Source organism: Perna viridis, chromosome 15 (assembly GCF_037379345.1).
Source record: "Perna viridis isolate PV_CMFRI_1.1 ecotype Kerala chromosome 15, ASM3737934v1, whole genome shotgun sequence".
Classification (NCBI taxonomy): domain Eukaryota; kingdom Metazoa; phylum Mollusca; class Bivalvia; order Mytilida; family Mytilidae; genus Perna; species Perna viridis.
In genome coordinates, this window is record NC_142459.1 from 26,078,067 (window position 1) to 26,096,837 (window position 18,771).

At 32.1% G+C, this 18,771-nt stretch overlaps 1 long non-coding RNA gene across 4 annotated transcripts; it reads left to right on the forward strand.

The window, feature by feature from the left end:
- The first annotated feature begins 1,632 nt into the window (after positions 1-1,632).
- LOC148597617 (uncharacterized) lies at positions 1,633-17,921 on the forward strand. Of its 4 annotated transcripts, XR_015919072.1 has the most exons (3): positions 2,573-2,905; positions 14,254-15,151; positions 16,638-17,921. It is a non-coding gene; the product is annotated as an uncharacterized LOC148597617 (long non-coding RNA). The 4 variants fall into 4 exon arrangements; XR_015919074.1 differs by lacking the exons at positions 2,573-2,905; positions 14,254-15,151 and adding an exon at positions 1,633-2,260; XR_015919075.1 differs by lacking the exons at positions 2,573-2,905; positions 14,254-15,151 and adding an exon at positions 2,281-2,547.
- Positions 17,922-18,771: the final 850 nt, after the last annotated feature.

The window sequence follows — 18,771 nt, forward strand, 5'->3', positions numbered from 1 at the left end:
GATTATTGGTCATATCGGCACCTGTAGAAAATAATTATTTACACAAATACTTTTCAACTTATCAAGAATCTGTAAATTGGGACTGTTTTCTGAATCATTAAAGTAATTTATAATATTTTTTTCTATTTTTTTGATGAAGTAGAAATATTTTTAATTTTAGCTTCATTTGATTCAATTCTTTATTTTTCCATATTTGGAATTTGAAAAAAAAATTAGACCTCTTTGAAACTATTCTGATAAAAGAAAATTTGTAATTCAAATACTATAATTATCCAAGAGAAAAAAACACTTTAGTTTGTGAAAATATCTCAAAAAGTAAAAAAGTTATTGCAATATTGAAAAAAGTGGTCATATCTAACTTTTTGAATTTTTCAAATAAGAAAGAAGAGCTGAAAACAGTTTTGGGTAGCTGTCTTTGAAGCTGGTTTGTGGACATGATAATGGACCGATTTGATCAAAACTTTGTAGAATGATTGGAAATATGATGAAAAAACAGAAGATTGTTTTTTATTACAATATTTTAACTTTAGCGCATCTAATAGAGAGGTATGTTTGCATACAAAAACAGCTGATATGGCTACATTTTCGTATTGGTGAGTATTGTTATGTTTCATATGTGTAGTAGAGGTACAGTACTATTGAAATATATCAAATTTACTATATTTTGAGGAAATTTTGCATATTTTAGCCATATTTCAAAAGATAGGGGTTGGATATCTCAAATATGGACTTTTTTGTGGTTTTGAGGGGTACCAAATCCTCTTTTTGAGAAATATTCCTACTCAATCTTGCTTGAAAAAGCTAGAGGAAAAATGTGCCCTTGGACTAAATGGAGAGTGTTTTATTTGGACAGGGTCATGTACACCAAATGGCAAATAAGGGGTCATAAATTGTAGATTTCCTGGTGCCATCGGGTGGAAATTATTATATGTGCACAGGCTTGCATACATGATACAGCATAGGGCTGCACAGTTAGCAGCTGTTGATGTATCACACCTGTGCCACAATACCAAATGCATACATGTAGCCCATCTGGTGTTGGAAACACATGGTTTCAACAACAGTATGCAAACGTGTGTCGAAAGGGGAATGTATAGGTCACATTGCCCCTTTTCCGCCCTGTTTAGTGCACCTGAAGATGCCAGATAATAATTTAGGTATTTTAATGGATTTAAAAGAAAATGGGCAGGGGAAAGTGTTCATTTATTCATTAAATTTCATTTTATTCGTATCAATATAAGAAATCTTTTTGAAAGATTTGGGTGGTCCTTAAAAGGACCTCTGATTTTTTTTAAGCTGTCTGTCTTTTACTTAGGCATCTTCTTCTTGCAGTATGCATCATGCATCAGCTCATCTGGTACAGGATCTAGTTGCCCTTTTACATAGTCTGGTCTCTTTTTGTGGAGCTCTTTATAAATCTTGTATTCCTCCAGTCTGACAGCTGCCTGTTGTAACCTCCTTGTCTTTACTTCAGGTTTCTGCTCATAAGTCCTTTTGTAAGTATACTCTCTGTCCATTTTATCAAAGAAGGTCTCACAGTCTTCAGACACTTTAATGTTCAACTCTTTGCTTTCCATCTTGGCTGATGTACCAGGTCTGTTGTTGGTCCTGTGTATTGCAGAATGAAGTCTGCCTTCCATGTTTTTTCCATGAGTTACATTTTTTGGTAAACTCACACTCAATGCACGATGAACTCCTTCATTTTTATTTGTTGTGTGGAACATTCTCATGCTATTGACTGCTTCCTCACTAAGTATCATTTTCAGTAGTTCTAGCAGTATAATTTCATCAATTTCATCGATTTTCAGCACAGTGATGTTGTAAGTGCTGAGGTAAAAGGATCTGGTCCACCAGTTATCACTGACTGTACCTTTGCATACCACAGACTCCTTAAGACAAGATGCTCCTAATTGAATTATGGTCAAAGGGAGACTATTCAATTTGAACAGTCTATGCAAGTCCATGGTCAATGGACATAATATAGTCTTTTGACTTAAGAATTTTTTTAACACAGTTCAAGTAAACACCTAGGCATTGTCTGGACAAATAATTTTGCAAGATTTATGAGCTTAGCTCATAATCCCTGGGAAGCTCATAATTCCTGTTCAGGCAAACAAATAACCACATAAACCTCAATTCTTTGGCCAACTCAGAAAGGATTAATTCGGACTGCCTCTTGTCTTTACCATCAGAAGACTCCAGGTTGGCAGAAGTTTTTATAAAAGGCGGGAAAATCCATGATGAACATCAATTAAGAAATGTAAGTATGAACTAATTAATTTTTAAGATATATCCTGGACTTTAGTTGTTATAGCTTAAACCTTAGGTAGTTAAGGGTCCCAAAATTAACAGCTTAATTACATATGTACACAGGAAATAACTCTTTGTCTAGATGTACACAATGGAGGAGACATGTGAATGTGAACCTACATATTCATATTGCTTATCTTAATACTATGTTATATTGTTAAACACTACAGTAGTAATAATAACTTGCCATTTCATTCAGGAAGTATTTTAGAGTGGACACAATTATTTCAATCAAGAGTAAGTTTTTTTATTAACAAAAACTGAAAATGTTGTGTTCTTTAATTTGACCACATAATTTACTTCTTTCAACCTCATATATCATTGGGAAGCATTTGAGTAATAATGTGCTTTTGGACAGGACAGGAAATGTGACATAATTTTAATTATGTTACTCAAGTGGCTGGTCTATTTTGAGTCACATCAGGCTTTTATCCAAGTTTTGTCTTTCCTGTTGTGTAAAAACATCACTGGCAAACTGTTGATGGAAATGAGAGATTATCGAGACTATTTTGGAGTTGAATTTGAAAAACTTGAAGATGTGGTTTCTGTGACATCATTTTGTTGTCTAAATGGAATTAATTTCAATTGCGATCAGGTAAATAACATATTTTCTTTGCAAATAGAATAATGGAAAGCTACAGCAAAAAGATTATTACTTTAAGATATACATGTATATATATATACATATATATGTACAATATTAGGTCTATATCAGAAAATATAAGGTTTTTTTGTATGAGGCTTAGAATCTGGGAAATGGCCTGTTTCATGCTGAATACAGAAAGCATATTTCAAGTCTTTGATCTTACATTGACTATACAATGACAGCTATTTAAATTGTTACATAAATTTCAAAGTATGAAACTTTCAAAAAAAGTAATTCATGATGAAACTGACAATACACATACTATCTTTTTTCACTGTATCTTCAGGAAATAAAAATTACTAGTTGCAATATAAAAACTTGTTGCAATCAACTGTTTTATCATACCAAAACAGTTGTCAAATATATTAAAGCTTTATTCATATAATAGACGAATAACTTGTCCTGTCATCCTAATGCATTAAGATCAGGCCGATAATATAGCTTCGGCAAAAAAAAAATTGAAAGGTGTCTCCAAATACATTGGTGTTTTTCAAGAAACTCAATTCTTCGAACTTTTGTAACAATTTGAATTTAAATTGATCATATACGCATCATTAAGGAATTGTAGGATAAAAACAATACATGTACACATGTACAATGTATATTGCTGGAAAATACCAAATTCATTTGTACTTGTTGCAAAACTGGTAATTGCACTCTGCAGAGCCTTGCGATTATACTGTTTTCTAAAGTTTGTACAAATAAATTTGATATTTTTCCACAATATGAAAATGAAAAGATATGGGGTAAGTGTCAGAGAGACCACACTCCATCCATGAGGAAAACAGGAAATTTAAAAATCTATCTAGGTCTTCATGTGCATGCATTAATATCGTAATGGAAACCAAATAAGAGTCGTTGTTTTATGAGGTCTGATGTCCATTGACTATGAGTTTACTTGTCCATATTATATGAAGTTCTATGATGTCCATAGATTGTGAGTTAAGAGTTGAATGGTGATTTGAGAGTAAGCATCCGTGTCCATTGACTGTGAGTTTACTTGTCAATGATTTCCAAAGTTTTATGTTGTCCATATATATGCTTTAAGCTCAGATACTTAAAAAGCAATTTTCCCAGCCTTATTTTAGGGCCAAATATGGGCCCCTGTCCCAATGGTAAAAGGTTAGAAAATTTTCCAATTGCAGTCATGATTTTCCTAACTATTACAGCTGAAGTAAAATCTTTATTTGCCTTTTTTCGTTAACCTTATTTGTTGAAAGATGCTCTGATTTTATAGTCACAAATTAGAATTATCCTTCTTAGGGATATGGAAAATGAAAACTTCATAGTAAATTGATGATATAGTTTCAATAATCACTAAAACTTTAAGTAAAATATTCTTGAAAGTAGTGTTTTGATTCCCAAGTCAAATGTTACGTGACATTTTTCCAAATTCAAAAGGGTAGGAAAATCACATAGGTATTTAACGGTGTCAGAAGATTGTGCATGCAGATACTTTTACATACAGTTGATTTGTAATGACACAGAGTAAGTGTCCATGATTTATGAGGTCTGTATCCATAGACTGTGAGTATTGCCGATTGCATTTTCGGCAAGATATACGCATTTTGATTGGCCAATTAAAATAAATTCTCCTAAAAGAAGACAAATGAACTATATTTAGATGTAAGGGAAATCGACGATCTGACAAATTAGGTAAACGAACAATCATTGATAATTTGTAATTAATGGAGGATGCGTAGAACTAGATGAACATACTTCAACTGGAAATTTATTTATCGACATTTCACAAATTTTTATTTCAAGTAGCCGGTGTTAGTTGAGCATGTTGTTGGCCAATTTCACCAGTTGCTGTCTTCTAATGACATCCCTGACTAGATATACATAAATTTTTATTGCTAGATGCACATGCATTTGTATTGTAAAGTGAACATAATGAAGTGTCCATGATATGTGAGGTATTGTGTCCATAGACTGTGAGTTCACCTGTCCATGAACTGCGAGTTCAGATACTACTAGATATACATACATTTATATTGTAATGTGAACATAAGGAAGTGTCCATGATTTGTGAGGTATTGTGTCCATAGACTGTGAGTTTTACTTGTCATGTTTTATGTGGAAATTGACATCCAAGCAATGGTTAAATCCTAAATTTTATGAACTAAGGTAATTTGTTACTGAAGTGAAAGTTCATTTAATGTTGGCTTTTTTTAATACAACCACTTCTCATAATGTTATATCAGTTAAGCAAATAAAAATAAGGTGTCACAATTTCCAATTCATCGAAAATGTTATTCATTTGGCATCCGTTTGGCGTTTCATTCTATATAGTACAGGGTTTGAACATCAGATTTTGTCTCGCCTGCGATGAAAGTCGCAGAAGGGGAGACTTAGGTTTTGCTTTTCTGGCATTGTCATCGGCGTTGGCGTCCACATTAAACTTAACGTTAAGTTTTCTGATATGGACAGTTAAGCATGAATTACTTATGCTAGGTCAATGACATTTGGTATGCAGTTGCATTAGTATCAAATTAGATACAATGTGACATGATTTTACATGTATACCCCCGCAGTCATGGTCTATTGACTTCGAAAATTTAATGTTAACGTTAAGTTTACTGATTAGGTCAGTTTAACATGAAGGGCAATGAAATTTTTAAAGACTAAAGTTATTGTATTATTTATTCAATTTAGGGCAAATTAAAATCAAAATTGCTAGAAATAATTTTAAAACTTATATCGACCAACAGAGAAAGCGATATATAATTCTGTGATAACAGTTTATTTTTTATGATACAGTGCTTTCATTAAGAGCCAGTACCCTCTACTTTTACCTGTCTACGTTAGCGTCTGGTACCGGCAGAATAAAATAAAAGCAAAAAAAATCATGAGGAAAATTCTAGTAAATAGGTATCTAAGATTGTTCCGTCTGTAGGCTACGGGTATGTCTCCAAAATTGTGATCTTTAGTCTTTATATTGTTTATATCTATTGGTGTCTTCATCGAGGTCCGCGTGAGAATCTAATCGCTAAGGGTGCACAATACAGTTACATTAAGGCGCACTGTTTTGCACACCAAGTTAACCCGGTCAAATTTTGTAAAATTTAAAATTACAAGTTGAAATTTGGTGGATATATTGTTTAAATGTAGATAAGCATTTATACATAGACTGATGTAATATATGTTATGGTAAACAGGTGTAATTTAAATGAAAAATTGTATCCGGAACGTTTCAGTCTCCTGTCGTATTAGGTTCTCTCCTCAGCATCAGATGGCTGATTTCGCACGAACTTTTGGGACTAAAATTGTGAGAGAATGAATCAAAAAGGGTCTTATTATTTTTATCTTTTTTCACTTACTCCATGCATGCTTTCATCCTGTGGTAGTGTCTAAGTGCCTGATATTTTATAAAACATAGTATTTGGCTGTTAGTTTTGGAAAGGTGCCCCTGATTTGTACTAAAACCAGGTAATATTTTTTTTTCAATATGTTACCATGGCTACTGGATTTTATAAGAATAATCAATAAAATTTTTATAAATGACTTGAACCTCCACACACCAAGGATTTAAAAAAATATGCACTTTTTTATGACAAAACACTAGAAATTTCTGTGCGGGCTGCCTGAAAACAGCTTTATTTCAACAAAATGAGACCAAATTTTCAGAAATGACCTAACTGTATTGTACTACCTTATATAGTCTGAATTTCCTCTGACCCTGCAACCCTCCTCTTTTTTATTTGGATATTGATATGTCGGGTTGGGGTCAGAACGTTGTGCCATACAAAAAGTTGGAGATTTAGCGGTACCGCGGAATATCGCCCTTCAACCGCTTGTAACGACTTTCAAGTTGAATTTCTGCATGTCACACCTACCTTGTTCGATTCCGGAATCATTTTCCTGTATGCTGATACCAAATTTTCTCCAAAAATTACATTTATTATTGCATTTTCGATAATTTTCCACGAGAGACCCTGTTTTGTTGACATTCTGAACTGTAATAGAGAGTAGGCAGAGCTTGTTACTTTTGAAACGGAATGGTAGCGGGCACGTAATTTTTCAGCGGAATTTTGAAAAATTCTGTTAGATTCTAGTTTTAAAAATCGTTCCTGCTCCGTTCTATTACAAATATTAAAAAACGATCATTTAATATTAGAAAATGGATTTGATGTATTCAATTATATGTACTATTTTTTAATATTAGAAAATCATTTTGTAATATTAAAAAATGTGACTGATTTTGCAATATTACAAAGTGATTTTCTAATATTACAAATTAATTTTCTAATATTACAAACTCATTTTCTAATATTACATATTCAATTTGTAATATTACAAACTGTGTGATGTTTTCTAATATTAAAAAATATTTTTTAATAATATTAAAAAAATGATTTTGTAATATTAAAAATTCATTTTCTAATATTACAAAATATTGATTTTTGTCCACTTTGGCTTGCCATACACATGCAGTTGCTCTACATGTCACAGTAATAATTAGGCAATAAACAACAACAAAGTTTCATTATGATAATTATTTAATCAGCACTAGGAACCACCACATGTTATGGAATTTCATTTAATAAATGTTTAGTTTTGTTCCTATGCTTTCATTTCCATGTGTTAGTGTTCAAATTTTGTAACAAGTAAATAAAAGCCTAAGAACAAAATATGACATTTATCAAAATAAAAAAAAAATAAACAGTCAACAAAGTTTAACAGCATTAGTCTGGAAACGGATCTGGTGGGAATCAAGGGGAGCTCCTAGATTTCAGGGTTTTGAGACTAAATCAGTTATGATTCATCATATATGATATATCTTGATTTCAAATTCATATATTGAAGCAAATATTGCAGACTTAATCCCATATTTTCAAGTCAAAATTTAAATCTCAAAATGGCTGATATCCAATATCCGGGAGCTTCCAGGGGGCTTGGTCCCCGGACCCCCCACCAAGGCATTGCCCTGGACCCACTAGGGGCCTTCAGTGGCCCCTAGACCCCTTGCCAAATGTATATGGTACCTCTTACTTTCTGTTAAATTTGTTATAATTTTAAAAAATTGTCCTCTCCCTTTTTATTAGGAAATTTAGTGACAATTTTACATTGTTAGGAAAAACTATCGAAGAAGCAATTCAATCCAACTATCATCAATTAATCCAAGTTTGAAATGAAAACAATAATATATGATTTTGTAATTGATGGTCAACAAAGATTACATCCATGTAGTAAGCATTTTCTAAAATTCACAAATACATTGAAGATATTTGCCTAAACATATTTGAAATGTACTAGAAAAAAAAATTCGACTTCTAAACACAAATCTTTTAATTCAAAATAAAAAAGGCTTATTGCAAACAACAAAGTTTGCTTCCAAAACATACTGTTTGCAGAAAATAACATTTATTTCTCATGTGTATACTCACCAATAGGAACATGTAGCCATATCAGCTGTTTTTGTATGCAAACATAACTCTCTATTAGATGCGCTAGTTAAAATATTGTAATAAAAAACCATCTTCTGTTATTTCATCATATTTCCAATCATTTGCAAAATTTCGATAATGCATTTCTCGGGAATTGTGTCATTTTTTTATCTGGTGTCATTGCTTTTGCAATAATCATTCTATTTGGCTATGTGAATGTCATTTTAATAGAGCCATGTGTGTTCCAGGGCCTTGAAAGTACATGGCTATTGTTTCCTACACCAGACACGATTGGTGAAACTACATTCTGAAACTTTATCGTTTATGTAGAATGTACGTGTCTCTGAAACTGTAGGTGCCCAGAAACTAAGCGCTTTTAAATGACACGTAGGTGTCTTAATTTGGCTTAAATCTTAAGTTTCGACCTGAAAATCAAAATCTTCGAATGGCCAACAAGTAGTTTGTAGCTTAATTATGCACTTTGTCAGACAGTATCTTTTTTATTCTTTTGTTCCATAATTCATCTAGGTGTTCCAGGTTAACCGATATTTGACCTGAATATTAAGCAAACTTGCACACTGCTACGATGATCATAAATTTTGGTGTGTGTGTGTGCTTTTTTTTAATGTCCTTCGGAATCAGAGCCAATATTAACCATTTATAACAGTAAGCTTGTGTTAAGATACGTTTGAATTCGACCCCATATTTTCTTTTTGTCCCATATTTTTGCAATTTGACTATCATTTAAGACGTAAAAATTCAAACGATCGATATAAACGACTCGGTACATAGGTACTTCGATTTCTAAAACAATGTCTCAACTGATAATTCTGAAAAAAAAAATTACTGCTAACAAGAAAAAGTTAAAGTAGAACTTTTGTAGTTTGATATCATTTTCAGAAGTATCAGAGAGTTTCATACAGAAGAAATCAGTGTTATAAATTCAGCTGAAAATAAAGTAAAAATGTCATCAATTGTCTCGGTAATTAAGGTGCCAAAATTCGTTCGCTTTTAGTCAGAAAATATTTTTTCAAAGTAAATAGCAAAATTTCAGATATTGCTTTTATCATTTATGAAAAATCATGCAAATTCAACAAGAAACAACTTTTCAAATACTTTTTTGTTGAAAATGTGAATTTGCATAGAAACAAAGGGAAACTCCACAAATGACTCAATCCTTTTGGCACGTCTCTGTATTTTATGTACACATTAACAAAGTAATTAAGAAACATCGAAATCAATTTTGGTCAACCGAATAATTCTAGTTGCTGTTGTAATAAAAACAATAATTGTGTGTGAAAAAATATACTTATCCGTCGTACAAAAAAATGTATATGCTCATTATTCCAACTTAAACAAAAAACAGCAATTATCAACTTTTCACATTTTTTTTAAATGAGTTAAATAATTATTGGATAAGCACATAGACCAAACATTACCAAGTAAGCTTTAATGCAATTTCAAAAAAATATTAAAGTTTTCATGCGGAATAAATTGACTAAGTACATGAGAACTTATTAATTTTGGTTGAGGTATATTCAAGTAAGAAATAAGTGCTTTTCTCAGTAACAATCAGGCAGTGGACCGGATGGTGGAAAAAATACAAGTCTGTCATTTGACTTTATCTGAAATGCAGAAATGGCATTCATTTCTTATTTCAGTGTCAGTAATTTAAGGTATAAATGATCATATTAAATGCATTACAATTTCCCCATCAAAGGGGGGTAAACGGCGTTTCCCATTATTCTTTTGTAACTTTCAACTCGCTTTTCTACATTCGATGAGCAAACTGTCAATTAACTTTAAATAAATTGTGTTGGATTTCTGTTAAATGTGTAGCTGTAATTTGATTTGACAACTCTTTCATACAAATAAATGGGGAATTTCCTTTTCATTGGATACCATATTTCGTGGTTTACCAAACGCACATAAACCACGAAAACTGGTATCTCAGTCTACATATACTATAGTGTTACATAACAATAGTCCTTTTCTTTTCACATACCAGTAAGTGTTTGAGTACATATTAATTCAATTTCAGTTCAGTTTTAGAAATTAAGAGTAATGACAACTGTTCCAAAGTTATATCTTTAATAGTAAAGAAAATGAATTCTGAAACTGAATTTCATGTAAGACCTTTTTGTCAATTTATATAACTTGTTGATGTTATTAAGATTTCCAATAAGGTTTTCTAAATTTTATATTAAGTTTCACTCAGTCCTTGATGCCACGAAACTAGAGAAAAAAATTCTAAACTGAGAATTTTCTTCTTTGGCTGTTAGTCCAGGAGTTCTGATTTACTTTCAAGAGTAAAAGATCCTGGATTTTTTTCATCCTAAACAAAAGGTCCATAAGTAAAAAAGTAAAAGTTCCTCAATAAGAGTAAATATTAAGTTATAATGGTATGCCCATGACTTTGGTGAATTAAGATTCAATGGTCCTGCATGGAAAAATTGAGGATATTGGACCTCGTTCAGACTAGTGCTAAAATTTAAATGCCTGGTTTTTGGCATGGTTAATCTAAAACACTGGTTTGAGATTAATAAGGTCCACCTCTGCTGACTTTGGTTATGACACTGCTTGAATGTTGTCTAAAGACATGTTTAAATGTAAATTTATATCATAATGTCAAATACAACAAAGAATACAAATGAAGCTGTCCTAAAAAAAGAAAACAAAAAAACAAAACAAAACAATTCATGTAATAAAAACTTATTTCAAGGGTTTTTGATATATTATAGAATATTTAGATAGATAGAATTAAAATTGTACATAACGCATGGCATCTTGCAAATAATTTTAATCAAATTAACCTCATCCACACAAAATCCCTGAAAAGTTAGAGATAGCAACTTATAAGTTTTAAATTGGAACCCGGTTGAAGGCTTTTACAGAAAACAAAATGAGATATAAAATGCAAAATCTAGGAATACAATAAAATAGATTATTCAAGATAAATCCTCGACACTCCAAGTAACATCTGTGATACTACCAATATCCTTCTCTGTACACCTTTGACGTTGCCAAGCTCCAATTCTGTAACACACTTGCTTACTCTTCCCCTCTAAGAGCTATCATACTTGCCAAATTTTACTGTAAAATTTAATACTCCACCTATAAAACTTATACAACTACGCCCCAAATGCTGTAGCATCTACAACACTGTGCAACTTCTCGACTATAATACTTTCTACACTGGCAAACCATTTACTGTTATAGCTGTCGCACTCTATTTAACTACTACAACAATGACCAAGTCCTTACCTATAACATCTGTTGTATCTGTTTTGGGTCGACTTCAAATTTTATTTGGGCATCGGGCATTGGGTAAAACGACATCAGGCAATGGAACATTTGAATGGGGCAAGAATGGGTGAAAGAAAAGTGTTGATATTACTTTGTCAACACTTTCAAAAGGAACTTATTTATAATTTTGCGTTTATTATCATTTCAACATATTGTTTATAAAGAAAAAATTCGTATGTGCCGATAGTTATTATAAATGGGGAATGAGACTAGGAAATGGGACAATGGTGGATGGACCAAAAATGGGTAACGCAGAATTGGGTTGCGGTAATATGGAATGGGGAAAGCTGACGATATGAGTTGTTTTTATTTTACAATAACCGATATGTTTATTGAACAAAATATAAATATGAAAAATAACAATAGTAACATCAGATTGTCCTTAACTAAACTGCCATTTTGTTTCCAATAATTCTGTAAGACAATTTTCTGACTTATTCATTGTTTATTCAAAGCCGTAGTTTACTGTTCCAGGGAAGAGACTAAATATGCAGCAATATGCAGCTCTTCGTTATATAAATCACTTTCATCATGTTTCTTGATGTGTTCATGCGCTCTTAACTAAAACAACAAACAGAAGACAGAAGCCAACAAACAAACAAACAGACAAACCATTCTTCATTCTTAAATTAAATTTTATATTATTTTGAGAACTAAACAAAGAATGTTTCTTTTTTCGTTTTTGTGTGTTTTTTTTTTTTTTTTGGTTTTTGTTTTTACCACATTATACACTATTGTGCCATTTTAACTTTAAAATATTGTTAGATTATGTTTTACAATCTAAAAATGCATAAATATGAGTAATTATATCAGACATCGTCCTACAAATTGATCACCGATATTCCATATATGAATTGAGTAATGAGGTCTTGCTTGTTCTTAATTTCTATGTTTTTAGTCAATGAGGTTGCTTACTAATATTCACTGCGTGACGGAAAATGTCCTATTCTGTGTGAGATTGGAAAATGCCCGAGTTTCTGCGATGTTGTTGATGGACAGTTAGCAAGGTGTGTCATACATGATGTTGACAATAAATACACATATAAACGGACTCTCTAATCACGAAACAAAACTTTGTAAGGAGATTGTGAAATTAAAAAAAAAAACTCATTAAATGCCAGTAAAATACAATATAAACTTTTCAAAGTAAAGTATGTCCTAAGAGCAGATAAATTGGATTGAATAATTATACATTTCATCATATAGACCTATAAAGGAACTTAATGACAAAAATCAAAATATGTAGCCTTTTTTCGTGGGGATGTATTACATTTTACAATATTTGCATGTTAAAATTAAAAAGTAGCCCATACAAAAATCAGACAGTGGTGGCATATGGGAAATTTTGTTCTAAAAAATGTACGTCCATTTATATATATATATCACAAGTGCATCGTTTCTCAAAATTGAAAGTTTGTTTTTCATTAACTTCAACGATAAAAAGAAATAACTTACTCAGAAGGCATTGAAATTTATTGAAGAGATGGAGACAACTCTTTAATTTAAGCAGAATTCATTTGCTTTGTTAGGGAACTTTAAAATCATTTTCTGAGGCATCCATAGTCGAACTGAAAGAAACTTTGCCTTTTTGACTTACATATGATATATACATTACATTTGAACAAAAAGTTCACTGTACAAGAATTTACCCCGTGTCAACCATATCATAAGATCTGCCTAACTTTTACATGTACTTTCTCTAAAAATGACAAACATAACAATGATTACAAGTAACACTGGAATTGTATACAATGAACATATGCCTCATAACATTCACATCTTCATTTTTTAAATATGTTTTTATATGTTACATGTATGAGAAGGAAACTGATATTTTGGGGTCATTTCCATAGTTTAATGCCCCTTTTAGCGTTAAGAGTAAACAACAATGGCTCATAAAAGGCATTTGCATAAAACATATGCCATATACATCTTGATTTTTGTGTCTGTAACCTTTACCTTTGCTAATTAACAACATAAAGATATGCTTATCAAACAGACTAAATATATTCCTTTACAGATGGTGATCTTTAATGTCATCCAGATAGAGTCTTATTATTTTGATGGTGTTTTTAGTTCCTTATACATTCCAAAAACATCTATAGAATTTGATGAAGTTTACACATGCTCTGTATTGCATGTTGCCATAATTCACCCATGTATTATTCCATCAGATTGGTGTTGTTTCCTGATGCAAAACATTAATTCTGCCATTTGTCGCCCAAGGTGGGGGGGATCTTCACATCCACAAATCCTGTTTTTTTTTCAAAAAAGATAGATGAGCGGGGGATCACGAAGTGAGCTTGCCCGCGTATTTTTCTTATTTATGTCTTTTTGCATTTTCGTCGTAAAATGAAACCTATGCTGCGTCCAAATTTGAACACAATGTAAGGTGGGATCTATACTAATCTTGCTTGTGTTTCTTAATTTATCTCAATAACACTAAGTTCGATCTTTACCTTGTAGTTGTATAAGTTTGTGTTTTCCGAAACTTCTAAAAAAAAGGATATTCAATACTTGGAACGATTAACAAGGGGTTATATAAGTGTTCCTATCAAACAAAATTTGAAATTGAAGCATATTTTTCTTTTAAACACCAAGTGAAGATGACATCACACGACTGCAGTGTCTGTTCCATGATAAAACGAAAGAGAGAACCAAAAGTATGGTGTCCTCTATGTGAAGAGTTTCTCTGTCTATCCTGCAGCAAACAACATGAAGTGAAACAAGGAACTAAGAACCATACCACTATCTCATATGAAGATTACCGCAACCTGCCTCCTTTTATACTCAATGTTAAACTACGTTGTGAAAAGCACCAGGAAAAGTACCAGTATTATTGTAGGTTACATGATTGTCCTGTTTTCAGGAAATGTCTATTTGATTCAGACAAAAAGTGTGGAGACACTCTTGATATTAACGTTGTTATCCATTATATAAAAACATCAACTGTTTTTTGAAGATGGATGGACAGATTTGGGGGCAATACATCAAATATTATTTAGGGCTATTAAGGATAGAATTGAAAATGTTGATAACATAGAGAGACAAAGAAAAGAAATAACAACACAAGTAAAAGAAAGAACACAAATACTAATGGACCTACTGAAAAAGCTTGAAAACAAAACGCTTTCAGCACTAGATTCAGTCATTAAAGTAAAATCAAATGAAATTGCGGCACCATTAAAGTCCTAAAATCAAGCGAACAATATCTTGAAGAAATTCTGGAGCAAAAAGATAAAATAGAGAAAAACATGTATCAAATTTCCAAACATATTTAGGAATTAGAAAGATGGAGAAGGAAGTTAAAGATTCAGAGGAGACATTTCAGCAGTCATCTGACAGAGGAGCAATGAACCATGTACACATAGAAATGGTGGAACATGAAATATCAGAAAATACACTTTTTGGAATGAAATTATTCGATATTATAAAAATATCAAGAGAAATTAAACCGCTATTAGTAGAGAAAGTCAAACCAAACACAGCCCAGAAGAAGGTACAGAACAGACTTATTAAGCAATGAAGCAAGAGTTTAATTTAAGTAAAAGTACCTTTTACGGTTGTTGTAATATGTCGAACGGTTTGATGGTTTTTTTGGGGGGGAATTGGAGAAGCAGGTAAGTATTTATAGCAAAACCTGATGGTTCTCCAAAATTATCAGTAAAACTTATAGGTAGTATTCATGATGTTACAAAAATCAATGATGATCATTGATCATGTTGCTTGTTCTGCTGAACGATCAGACATCCCATCATTGATGTTATTAGCAGTAAAGTAATTAAAACACTTAAGACAGAATACAAGGTTAGTTTATTGACACATTTGCATGGTAACTTAGTCTTTTGTGATTCCAATAAAGGTATTAAGATAATAAACATGGGTACTGGGAAAATCGATAAAGTACGTGATAATGAACCTGTTGACATCTTTCACGTATAGACACAGATGAAACAAAATGTGCTATACAAGTTATGAAAATGACAATGTAGCTGTCCTAGATCATACTACAAAATTATCTTTACATATACGAATAGAAATCTATCAGCCTTACTAGGTATTTCAATGGACGAATACTAGAATATGTTTGTTTTTAGATAAATGTGAAACTCTCTTATGTGTTGATGATAGGTTGTTTGATCCTAATGCTGTACATTATGATAAAGAAAACAAGGAAGTAATGGTAGTAAATTCGAAAGAAATTTTCTGTGACCTGAATTTAAAAATCCATTATAAGCCAAAAAGCCACTTCTGTTTACTTTGACTTTTCGCCACTATATACGTCATCTAAGTAACATGATATTACCATAGATGGTATCCTCCCTTTCAGACAAAAACCTCTTGGACTTCATCACACTCGAACCAAACACTATTCTATATTTCTTACTCTTCTACACTCCTTTTACAAAACAATTCTTGACGCTCCTGTTTCTGACCCTTCCTCATAATTATACAAACGTGTTGCCAACATTTTGGATATTGGTTTCCACATACTCTTTAAACCAGTTTGTGTGAAAATTCAAGATGAAGAAAAACGATCATTTCTGCCACATTTCGCTAACATCCTCCACCACAAAAACGTTACCAATAAAATTACCTCATATTTCAAAGACAAATCAACACCGATTATTTCATATTCTTATATTTCACCCAATGAATCCAAAATTTTTCTGCGTAATATCCTATCTAAAGGTCCCAAGTACCGTGAACCACGCTTCATAAATTGGAATTGTAACTTTAAAATTCGTATGAATGCCGTGGAGGACTACGCAAGAAAATGGATGAACGAGAACATGAAAACATTGATTCTCGGTCAAACCTTTATGTAGTTCAATGAGTGCAAACACATAAGTTTTCAAAAGACCCCGATGTAGCAAACACATTGTCTACTATATATGACAAATATGTTGTCGTACTAGCGGACAAAGCCCAAAACAATATTGTTTTTTGTCTGCAAAACTTTTTAATCCAATGTTTATTTTCAGAGGTAGACATATACTACTACCACACTCTCCGTAGAAGATATTATGGAAAACCATAAATCTGTGCTATCCTCTTTTGGTCTCTCTACCAAAGAAGATGATTGCAATTAACCGTCTATGTGCTGGATTCCTAAACGCCAGAAGAATCCATGGAAACAACGTTACATAGCAGGATCTGCAAAATGTACCACCAGACCTATTATAAAACTTTTAACTTCTATACTCAAGCTGTCAAAGAGGGTCTGCAGTCCTACCCCAACATTTGTTACTCCCGTAAAGGTGTTAATTTAATGTGGATCCTACAGACACTGTAAAGTCAGCTTCATATCTTGATCTACACTTAGAGGTCAATAGTAAAGGAAAACTATTCACCATACTTTACGACAAACTTGATGACTTTTCTTTCAGAATCGTCAACTTTTATTTCATCTGTGGCAACACCCCTTCAGCGCCTGCGTATGAAGTGTTCATATCACATCCCATACGTTATGTCAGTTTCTGGAACAGGGTTATGTTGTTACAAGGTTGAAGTCATCATTACAGAAGTGTTATGGTTGTCATCTCGTGGATCGTTACGGTGTATCCATCTACGCCATAAAAACTGATTTGTGCAACGTGTCATAGTTTTCCTTTCCTCTTTCGTCTACCCCGGACCTGACTTTTGATGATCATCTCGACAGGTGTGTCTAGAAAAGCAGAGAACGCATACCCTACCGGTACACTTTGTCCATGCTTCCAGCTTTAAGTGAAGTTCGAGTAGCTAATTTTCTGTTGTTACTTTGTATGTATTATTTTAGTTACTTTATGTTCTTTGTTGTGTATGTCTGTTTTCCATGTCTGGTCTTTGTCCCTGGATTACATTTTTTGGTTACCGCTAGAACCCTGGTTCCCTAGATTACTTTTACATATTTTAACATTTAAATTAAATTCAACAAGACGATCCATTTAGACAGGAGCTCTTTAACATAAAATATGCAATGCTTAAGGTCATTGTCTTATTGGCGTTTGTTCTGAAATGATTTTCTTCTAAATCTAACATTTTTTTTGCGGGATTCCATTGTTCGTTTAAGAAACCGTTACTGTATAATGCTTTCAAAAAGGGTAATGTATAATGGCAACCGTAACTATAAATATAATCAATACGTGTATAATGACAACCGTTACTAGAAATGTAATCAATACATGTATACTGACAACTATACCTAAAATGTAGTCGATATATATTTAATGCATACTATTACAATAGATGTGTAAAATGTTGAATGTTCAATAAATTTTTTCAATCTCTTTGGAATTTTTGAATCATTAATTTTGAAATCATTAAACACCGTTAATATTTTAATGCTTGTAGTATTTATATCTAGATGAACTTCAACAAATCAGCCATGTCTTTCCATTCGTATCTTTTCAGTCATACAACAGTAGTACTCATTAACCTTATAACATTTTATCCTTATGGTTTAATATTAAACCATATATTTTTCGTTTTAAATGAATAACTTATTGGACGAAGGATGTCCAATTTTACAACTCATTGCTATATATAAAGAGAACATGGTAGAGTTAAGCGCCCAAGGTGTATCGGCTATCACACACAGCAAGTGTGGTGATATTTTGGTGATTCATGACAATCTTCTGATTATAGGTGTACATGTCTCATTACTATTGTTGTCTTTTCTCATATGGTATTCATTTAATATTTGTTTTTACTAACGTTTCGTATTTGTTCAGTAATTTGTTTAGTAAAACGAATTTTTCAATTTTTTATTATTTATATTGTTAAATGTCTTGCTTTTACCTCTGGTGTATGAATTTCCTTATTCAGCAGTTTCGTCAAGTTACATTTATACAAATAGAATAATATTGTGACTTCCGGCTCAAAAAAAGAAATGAACATTAGCAATTTCTTCAAGGACAATTTGTTGAGCATCAAGGTAACAACTCCCAGGATACTTATATATTGAAACAGAAACAAGCTATTGGAATAAAAACGGTTCTATTCGTTTGATGATCCTAATGATCAATAACCAGCTTAAGTTGATACAATTTACTTTCATTGATCTAAATATTGTGTATTGTCTATTGAAAACATTGTAAATATGAAAATATTTAAAAAAAAAATGCTTTTTCAATTTTT